Below are 326 nucleotides of genomic sequence, written 5' to 3' on the forward strand. Positions count from 1 at the left end.
CCCCACGTCCCTGGCCTGTCCTGGGCTTGGCGGGAGGTGAGAGGCTCCAGGTGATGTTGCAGACCCGGCTCCAGCCTCCGGCCGGGCAAGGCAGGGCCTCGGGGCGCGGAGGGAAGGCGGGCAGACAGACAGACAGACAGACAGGCACCCCCCCCTCCTTCCCCCGGTGCCGAGCGTGCAGAGGTGGGCGCTGGCAGCAGCGTGGTGTTACCGACGGCAGCTCTCCCCGGCTCCTCTCCCTCGCCGTAACTCTTCAGACGCTTGTTTTTAAGTTGGAGTTTGTTTCCTCGTTGCTCTTCAGGACCTACCTGAGCTCCGGCCCCCGC

This window comes from Aptenodytes forsteri, unplaced genomic scaffold (assembly GCF_000699145.1).
Source record: "Aptenodytes forsteri isolate BGI_AS27 unplaced genomic scaffold, ASM69914v1 Scaffold949, whole genome shotgun sequence".
Lineage (NCBI taxonomy): Eukaryota > Metazoa > Chordata > Aves > Sphenisciformes > Spheniscidae > Aptenodytes > Aptenodytes forsteri.